The 8521-nt window shown below is 40.4% G+C and overlaps 1 long non-coding RNA gene across 1 annotated transcript; it reads left to right on the forward strand.

The window, feature by feature from the left end:
* Positions 1 to 1506: 1506 nt before the first annotated feature.
* Positions 1507 to 7242, forward strand: LOC134162455 (uncharacterized). Its single transcript, XR_009964329.1, has 3 exons — positions 1507 to 1587; positions 2301 to 2393; positions 5563 to 7242. It is a non-coding gene; the product is annotated as an uncharacterized LOC134162455 (long non-coding RNA).
* Positions 7243 to 8521: the final 1279 nt, after the last annotated feature.

Raw genomic sequence — 8521 nt, forward strand, 5'->3', positions numbered from 1 at the left:
CGCTTCTGCGTGGAGTAGGATCACTCTCTTTTTTGCAAATTGATACCCTCTTTCCTGCCATCAGCCTGGCAAGGGCAGGCAGCAGCAGCAGGGGAACGGCTGCCCAGGAACTATGCAACACAGCCCAGGAGGGAAAAACAGTGGGGTCGAGTGACAAGTACTCATCTCAGGTTTAGCAGTTTGTTGGTGGGGTTTTTCTTGAGATTAGTTGGGTTTTATTTTTCTGTTTTGTTTCGGAGTTTTCTGTTATGGAGTCTGGGAATAATGAGTACTGACACTTGCGTACTGCTGCTGAGGGGAGGAAGCAGAGACTTGTGAGGCAGCTGGCACACTAAGTCATCTCATATCACTGCCAACCAGGGATGGGGTTTTTTTCCCTCCAAATAGTCTTCTCCAGGGTAATTGAATCCACCACTCAACATGTGAATAGGGAAACAAGCAGCCCCTGCTCTGCACTGCACTGACCTAACACACTTTGGGCCAGCAGCTGATCCAGGGGGCTCAAGAACATCTTTTTTGAAAGAATCTTATTCAGCCAGAGGAAATCAGAAGAAATGTGAGTTGAAACAAAGAAAGAGCATTTGTACATGTGTTACCAGAAAACACGGTTGTTTCTACAGTATCCACTGAGCATAAACACACCTGTTTGAGGTCAAGTGCCAAAACCAACTCTCTCTTAAAGGCTGTTTTTTTCTGACTCATCCCACACTGCTGTTCATCCATTCCTCTTTGTCTAGCTGTGGTTTTCAGCAGTTCAGTGTCTTCTTTATTCTCCCTGGACTTAGGAGAAATTAACACTTGCCTGCCTGAAGGTATGTGGGTTAGATACTCCCTGACATGGTTCTTTAACAGCTCTGTGATATTTGAAATGGTATTGGTACATTGTCACTGTTCTTTCCTATTTGCTTTTCTCTAACATTCTTCTGTACAGCCTGGTGGGAAAACAGCCCACAGGAAAACAGAGATATTGTTGACATTCACAAAAATAATTTGTTTTCCCCATTGTTTTTCACACACAGATTTATCTTACTATTTCTGTTACAAGTACCGTAAACTGTCAGCAGGTGATTTCTGCAGAGAAAGTATCGGGGAATTTCAGTATCTGTGCATCCTGCTGGGCTACATTTAGACGCAGCATTTTAAAATGGGCTCTAATGGCCAAAACATACAGATTTCCTCAGCTCATAGCGAGTGATGCCACAGGCCTGTCCTGAAGCATGGACCTGAGGAGGTCCCAGCAGAAGCACAGTGGCTCTGGTGCCAGATCTACTGGACATGTGCTAAGTGTTTCCATGGCGATGTATGTATGACATAATATCTTCTCTGTACACATGCATGGTTTGGCCATCCTCAGAACCATAGTGTTATGTCTCATACACATACAGAGCTAAAAAACCTCAGTAAGTTCCAAAAATGAGTATCCAGAAGAGGAAGGGCTGAAGCATCCCTCCCTGACCATAAAGAGGAATTGTCTTTTCAATGTGATCTACTTTGTTTCTTCTCCCTAGGAGCTTACCTCGAAGAATGTTTCGGTTTCTGTGTACAACTGACTATTCTGGATCATCTGATATTCCCAAGGCTTGCACAGTAAGTCTGTCTTCCTTTATGTGAGCTATTGCTAGGTGACTTACAAAAGCAGGACAATTACCCTAAATGGTGAATTATTTAAACATGCCAAATGGAAGCCCTCTTCCCCGTAAACTTTTTGTGAGTACTTGCCTCTTCTTTCTCTTCCGGCAGTTGGTGTGTTTGTCCTGCCCCTGGTGCACACTGAGGAACTGATTACACTGATACGATTCCACTGCATTTGAGGGGATTACCTTTCGAATTACATTGCTTCTGTCTTTAAAACAGTCACCCTGGTCAGAGTTGCATTGAAGGGTTATAAAATCAGTGCAACTGTCAGTAGCTATGAATTATACAGGTTAGACTCATTAGACCTTAGGGAACCGTACAGGTTTCCTGTAACTTGCCTGGAGGTACCTGAGTTTAACCTCCTGACACTCCAAAAGTCTATCTCTGGCTCTGACTACACATAATTTGTTCTCTATCTGATGCAGGGTTTTTGCCTTCTATATCTTCCTCCTACACAGATCTCCATCTCTTTGTATCTTCCTTTCTTCTCCTCATTATTGTTTTTTCTCTTCAGCTGCGTGTTACAATAAGGTGTGGGGGGTGTTTCCACAGCATTTCTGTATGAGGCTGTAATGGAGCTAAGGCTGAGGTGAAAGGAATGATACCAAAAATACATCAAGCAGTACACTGCTCAGTAATTTAAAATATAATATGTTTTGTTTTAGTCAAACAATACAGGATTTGATAAGCTATCTGCAACTAAGAGAATCATTTTCAAAGGGTCATCCGCTTCGCAGCACAGAATCTAAGGATAAGAGGTAAGCTTCAGGCTGAACTCCCAGCCAAGGATCCTTGCTATCCTTTCCCACTCTTTCTTTGGGGTGGAGGTGAGGATGCTAGAGCTAGGGACTAGAACATTTGACAAGATTTTTTATTGTAGCAAGAAATGACACAATGGAAAGGAGGAAGAGGGATGGAAAAGATTTATAGTTGTTTCCTTGGCAACTGAAACCGTGGAGCCTCATGCAGGAATCCCTGAGAAAAATCCTAGAGGAAGCCAGACTAGATGATCATAATCATCTCTTTTGCCTTCAGACTCTGTTTCAGGCTAAGTTTACACATCACAGTGTGGTGCTGCATAAAGAGATCGAGTTAGTGCTAAATGGAAGCCAGAAGCTGTAAGGTTATAAGAAATCCTTGGGAAGAAGAGAAGCAATACTTGTCTCCCTTTTAAAAAATGGGGAACATTTTGTCATGCAAAAGATGAAAAGATCAAATAACTTGACAAAGATTATTAAAATGTCTTTTGCAACACAGAGGGCACATGCATTACAAGTTCCTGCTTATCACTTTCATTGCTGCAATGAGAACACATTCCTCCTCAATTGAGGGTGCACTGAAGAGGTTCAAGGAATTAGCAGAAGGGCTAAGGCAGCAGAAAGCAGGCGAATCAGCTGCTGTTTAATGAATTATGTTTGCCCACCACACAGTACAGTGTTCCACAGGGGCTTCTGGCACAAAGGGGTCCTGGTCCTGCAGAGTGTTCAACTGCAGCAACAGTGAATCTTCATTAGTGGATTTAAATGCAAGAACTGGGGCATATATATGAATATTAATGAGAAAAAAAAAAGATTGACTAACTTCATGCTATTAAAAGATTTCTAATCCCAGAGAGTAGGTGGAGCCTTTTAAAAAATGTATAATGAAATACAATGTATATTGATATACAACATTAAGAGCACTAAGAATGTGGATTTTGAGCCCTTCTAATTTTCTGTTTATATAGTGCTTTGCAAGTGTCAAATGCAAATGCACCTTCATTTGAATATTTTTCTGCTCTATGTCCCATGTACTGGCATTTGTTAATGCAGAACTTTATAGCTATGCATTCTGGGGAGCTACTTGGCAGTGGGTAGCTAGTATTGATGAATAAGGATGTCAGATAAATGTCTAACTTTTATAAGGAACAGAAATTTCACTGCCTGGAGAGAAAGCTGTTCCTTTATAGCAAAAAAGATAGAAGATATTTAAGGCAGCAAAAATGAAACAGGAACTTAATTTTATTATTTTGATTCATGGGTTCTCAAAATGTGACATCAGGGTTGGGATTCATTTCATCTAATGTTACCTGTCTACAAGAAAGGACCTAGCTATTGAAGCCTTCCTCTATAGTCAAAGGAAAGCACCAGGTGAGGCAAGAGGCTAACGTCTGCCCTATCTTATCATGAAATGCATACTATTTCTTTCCTTTTATAACAAAGGAATGGAGCTTAGGAACTGAGTTTCAAAGAAATGTCTGCATGTAACTTCAGTTAGAAAGGCTCTATTGCAACTGTCCTGGTTGATCCAAGGAATACAAGTTCTTTCCAAAATGGATGTAAGAATGGTTTCCTCCTACCAAAAAGGAGAACTCTATAAGCAATCAAGGATGCAGTACACTGAGCACAAATGAGGAAATGCAGGATATGTATTTCAGAGGAACAGAAAGAGAGGAATGTATTGGAGCAGGAGCCAAGCCTTCAGAAGCTTCAAGGAAGTATACTGCATAGTATAATGTTATTCACATTTTTCAAGACATACAAAATGTGCTTCCTTCCAGAAAGGCAGGTCAGTTGGATAGGTTAATGCTTTAACTTGATTTGGGCAACTTAGCATATTGTCACTGGCTCTTATAAGTCTCCACTTCTTTGGTATTTTTGTTTAAGCACTAGATTGTGGAGTCATGGTTTAATAAAATCTCAAACTTGAGAGAAGTTCAATTTTTTTTCCTAGATGTGTAGCGAAACTTGAAGAAGTGAACTGCAAAGGCTCCAAAATGGGAAAAGCAAATACAAAACTAGACACATATGATCCCTTTAGCCAGCCTTATGATTTCTGAATATTCAGACTTGAACACCAAGTTGGCACTTATATGATGTTAACATCATCCATTGCCTGCCTTCCAAAACTGTGTTAGCTGTGTTATACATGGAAGGAAAATTCTCTGTATTCTCTTCCTCTTCCCCTTCCCCTGTGTATAAAGCCACACTTTGCCCCGTAAGTGCAGCTCAAGAGACACTTAAAAGTACAATTATGGTGCAAACATAACTGGGTTATTACCACAATAACACAACAAACCGCTCTAGCTAAAGTGTATGTATTGCAGGCCTGTGATGTTAAAATCAGATTTCCTTAAATTCCTTTGGTTGCAGACAATAAAACCAGCCTGTATGATAGAAAACCACTGAAAACTTTGAAAGAAAGGATCCATTTTTACAATAGCAGCATTTCATCTGATGTGCAGACCTTGGTTGATAATTGAAAGTGAGACAGCCAAGGGAACTAGTAGGACTAGGCTAAGGGAATTCAACTAAACAATGCTTTGCATTCAGGTAATTGCATGAAATTGGCCTATTAGTGTAAGTTTTGCAAATTGCTATAACATAAACCAAAGTAAAATATTCCCAGTGTATGCATTCAACTAATGTGCTAAAAGGGAACCACAACTGGTTTCAGACAGAGCACAGAGAACTACCATTAACTATTCAGAGCTGTGTCCAAATATTGTTCTCTGTCTCACAGGTTCCTCACAGAATTTCAAAGGGAAACTTCTTTTAAAAGAGTAAGTAAATAAAGATAATCTAATAGTTAACTTGTGGTTTTCACTGCAAGGACATTACTAACATGCCCTTTATCTGACCTTCATTTAATGTTGCATAAAGTATCACCAAAAAGAATTTCAGAAGGAGAAAGAGTTTGGCCTCAAATAGCAGCCACTCACTCTAGTAGCTCTCCTGAGCAAACATCAGCAGTAGCTACAACTTGTGTCTTTTTAACTCCTTCCACGGGATAGGATTATTCTGCCCTGTGGCCTTCCCATAGCTAAGAAAAAAGGTTATGAGGAGAGGTGTCCCAAATTCTCCTTTGTCTTAACTTCTTGGTCTTTTACTTTTTACCCTGCACTCAACCTTGCAACTCAGCCTCAGTATCTGGAATTGTCATCTACAGGGGACAGTTTTAGAGATAGCTTTTGACTGTGCAGCTCCATCCCAGCCAAGTCATCGCAGCCGATGAACGCTGGCCCACCACCAACTTGGGCTAATTATTATAATGCTTTTGAGCTCAGTCTGGCTAATGCCTACTGCTGTGGCACCTGAGAAGGAAGACTGCAATTAGCCATGCTTTTATCTTTATTGAAGACTTGCCTGCCCAGGAGCATGTGCCAGCCACGTGACTTGCTGGACTGCTGAGGCAAATGCCTGTGTCAGTAATGTCTCTGTGGGATTCAGAGCCAATTTCCAATTTGCCTTTCTCTTCTCTCCCATTTTTGAAGGAAGGCGAATAATTTTAATTCTTTTTGCAATGTACATAGAATATAATAATATCAAATAATCATTTAATGTATCTGTGTCAGTAATTTAATCTTTTTATTAGTGTTTTTCAGCTTAAAATTCATATCAGGGTACAGAAGAAACCACCACGTCAGCATCCTGTAATTAATGTAAATGTAAAAGACAGCTGAGCTGTGAATAAGAGGTACCTTGTTAACACCAGAGCTTTCAGCTCATTTCTCTGTCACTGAATTTAGCAGTGGAGTAAGCCTTCTGTGGCATCTAATGTTGTTCCATAGATTCTGCTCTGTGCCCAGTCTACGTGAGCCTTAACATTCCAAAAGAGAAAGGTTTTGTTGTCCTTGGAGGATGATTTCCATGCTGGTGCATACCACTCCCAGAAATCTTATCTGGAAGTTCTGACTCAGGTTTGCCATTTTTGGATTAAATTATTTCCCTTTCAAACACTGCCCTTAACAAACTCTTCTTCTTCTTGACAATTAAGGCTTTTCAAGTGTTATATGCCTCTGTAGAATGCCTGCTTGTCCTGAGTCTGTACAATGGTCTTTTAAAATTTACTTAGGGCACAGCTGCACTGTGACATACCATAGTGCAAATATCCCTGTGGCAAAGCTGAATGAGCTGGCTCCAAAACTAGGATTTGTACTTTGGCTATTTAGTAGAGAGAGACAAGGGCCATCTTTTCTGGGTTGCTTTGTTCTGTGTCTGCTGAATTTGATACAACGGGGTCCTGGTTTGCAGGTAGGCTTTGTAAGCTCTGCTTTCAGGAAAGAAGTAATGAATGTGGCAAGAAAGTTGCACGTCGCTTGTACTGCAGTGTTCAATGCTAAACAAGGGCGTTCAGTGGGGGCAATGCTGGTTGAAGAAAACTATATGAAATGTGGCTTAGGAATCATGGCATTTGCACCTCAAGTACAGTCATATAAAGGAAGTTTCTTGCTTTATGGAGGTCTGGATGGTGATATTTCACTGAGAGATGGAGAAGTAACACAGGGAGAAAAGGTCTTTATGGTGACATAAAGGCAAGAAGACTGTAGAAGATGAATGTGAATTAAGAAAAAAAAAAACCAGTAGAGAACAGAAGTATAGGTATTTTGTGACAGGTATTGAATGGGAGGGAGCCTGGGGTTGTAACTTCTAGAGGGACCAGAAACCATTAGCAGTAGGAAACCAAAGTAGATTTGAGGGAAAGGAAAGGGGCCGTTAAAGCCTTTCTCTCAGGAAGATCAAACTACTATCATCTGTCAGCAGGAGCAAAAGCTCCTAGAGGTGAATGTCATGGGCAAGATTTTCAAAGTGTTCATTCCAGCTGCTCCTACTAAAATCTGGCAAAGCATCTACTGATGGCCTGATTCAATTATTCTTACTTTCCCCAAAGCACTGATCCTTGAGTCTGCAAAACCAACTGATCTGCTTTGTTCATCATATAAATTAGGATAGCATTTGATTAATCTTTGGTATAAACTGTATCTGGGCCAGACAGGAGAAGGCCTTATCTTTCTATACAAAGTCCAAATGGTTTCCGGAATGGGAGATGTGCCCTGAATTATGAAGTGATGATTGGAAACAGATGTGGGGGAGGATTTTGCAAGGTCTGGATATTTTTTGGAGGTATTTATTGACATTGCATAAAGTGGCAAGAAGGTTTGTTGATTCCATTTTGTGGGAGGAGTTTAATGGATGTATGCGTAAGTGACCTTTTAAGTGAGCACTCTGTTTAAGAGGGATTACCAAGCATATTTTATAGTAAATTCACTGTACTTGAAATTTATTTCTCTTAAGTTCCAGAACTACAACTGACAAGATCTGGCCTGCTCAGTTTTTGTGTGTCATTCCGTAACACAGAGAAATAATCTAATTGCTGTTACAATCAATGCTATAGTAGCTTGGAATGCATTATTTTTAGTATGGCAAGCTAGCTAAGTATAGACAGAATTATTTTAAGTTGCTCAGGATATAATGGTGAAGGATAGTTTGATAGAGCAAAATATATCTCTGGTGCGATAATTTCTGAGTATGGTATGTTTATGTGTTATGAAATGATATTTTATAAACATAATGGGACAGTTAAGGTCAGGACTGGTTGCAGATACGAAGCAAAAAAAGGCCAATGGTTCAGAGAGCTGCATACTTCTCTACTGGAGGAACAGCACTAAGCTCATTTATCCTAACACGTTGTCTCAGAAGAGATGGAGACAAGAATTTGAGGTAAGAGGTTTTGGCAGGTGGTGAAGGTGAAGGGTTGCTCCTCAGAGGAGGCACTTAGTGTAACTGTTCTTAGGAAGAGGAGTATGAGGCTATATGACAGAGATATCTGTTGCAGGCCAAAGGCCAGAAGCCCAGACAGCCTGAGGTATTTGCAAACAGGTGACAATCCTTCCAGCAAAACAAAGATGCACTTGGGCAGTCTCTCCAGTGTCTTGATGAAATCTGTAGAAAATGTGGAAGGAAGCAACTCACTAGACAATTCTTTTTCTTAACAAAAGGCTATTTATCTGAGTTACCTCCATATATTTGTCTATTTTAGAAGCTCAGAATTGAACACACCACATATCTGCATCTCTTGCTTTTTTCCTTTTTACATAAGGACAATCTGGTATTCTTGGGGCCGTTCC

Source organism: Pezoporus occidentalis, unplaced genomic scaffold, assembly GCF_034315485.1.
Source record: "Pezoporus occidentalis ecotype Australia unplaced genomic scaffold, CSIRO_AGI_Poc_V1 ctg19, whole genome shotgun sequence".
NCBI classification, from domain to species: Eukaryota; Metazoa; Chordata; class Aves; order Psittaciformes; family Psittacidae; genus Pezoporus; species Pezoporus occidentalis.